This window comes from Orycteropus afer, unplaced genomic scaffold (assembly GCF_000298275.1).
Source record: "Orycteropus afer afer isolate SDZICR_OR568_19922 unplaced genomic scaffold, OryAfe1.0 scaffold00429, whole genome shotgun sequence".
Taxonomy (NCBI): Eukaryota; Metazoa; Chordata; class Mammalia; order Tubulidentata; family Orycteropodidae; genus Orycteropus; species Orycteropus afer.
In genome coordinates this window covers 2,360,937-2,361,737 of record NW_006922016.1, presented here as the reverse complement: position 1 = coordinate 2,361,737, position 801 = coordinate 2,360,937, and the positions used below count along the sequence as shown (strand labels likewise).

The window sequence follows — 801 nt, the reverse complement described above, 5'->3', positions numbered from 1 at the left end:
TATATACCTTTCTCATCATCAATGCCACTGTGTTGATCACTCACATTTGGTACATTGCCCTTCTCTTCACCCAAATCAATACTTGTCTCTACCTATCTAATTGTGTTCCCTCCCCTCCCCTCCCACCCTTGGTAACCAACAAAGAAAATTTCCTTCCATATATATATATATATATACCTTTGCTTGGCTTTTTACAATAAGAGACTAATAAAATATTTGTCCCTCTGTGATTAACTTATTTCACTCAGCACAATGTCCTTCAAGTTCATATATGTTATGAGTCTACCGCAATAAATTTTTTTTTTTTTAAAGAAAGAATACCAAAACGGGGGTGGGGGGAGGTCAGTTGGGAGGGAAGTTGGAGTGGAAACAGATCCCTATTCTCTCCTATTATACAATGCATATATGTCCTTGTATATCTCCTCAAGTGTGCAGACTTATCATAGGTTGAAGACACCACTAAAATAGGAAATACACAGACACACACACTTTTCCAGGAAAGAAAAATAATTTTCAAACACTTGTTTATGACAAAAAGATAATTCCAAAAATGTCAATGATAAAGAAAGTAATATGTTATTGAAAAACACTGCTTTCTGTAACATATGAAAGGAGAGAAAATTAGCACTCCCCTTGACAAGGATAGAAGAGGCCCTCGGGCCTTAAAACACACATAAAGTTAAAGTGTTGCCACCTACTTTGTGGCATCTAACCATAGTTTTTCATGAAAGAAAACTTTTTTTGGTTACCAGGGATGGAAGAGGAGGAGAGCGAAAATTCCAAGATAGGATGGGGGAAAAA

The 801-nt window shown here is 36.5% G+C and overlaps 1 non-coding gene across 1 annotated transcript; it reads left to right on the top strand.

Annotated features, from left to right (window-relative positions):
- The first annotated feature begins 598 nt into the window (after positions 1-598).
- On the top strand, positions 599-724 carry LOC122151395. Its single transcript, XR_006164129.1, has one exon. It is a non-coding gene; the product is annotated as a U6atac minor spliceosomal RNA (small nuclear RNA).
- The last annotated feature ends 77 nt before the right edge of the window (positions 725-801 follow it).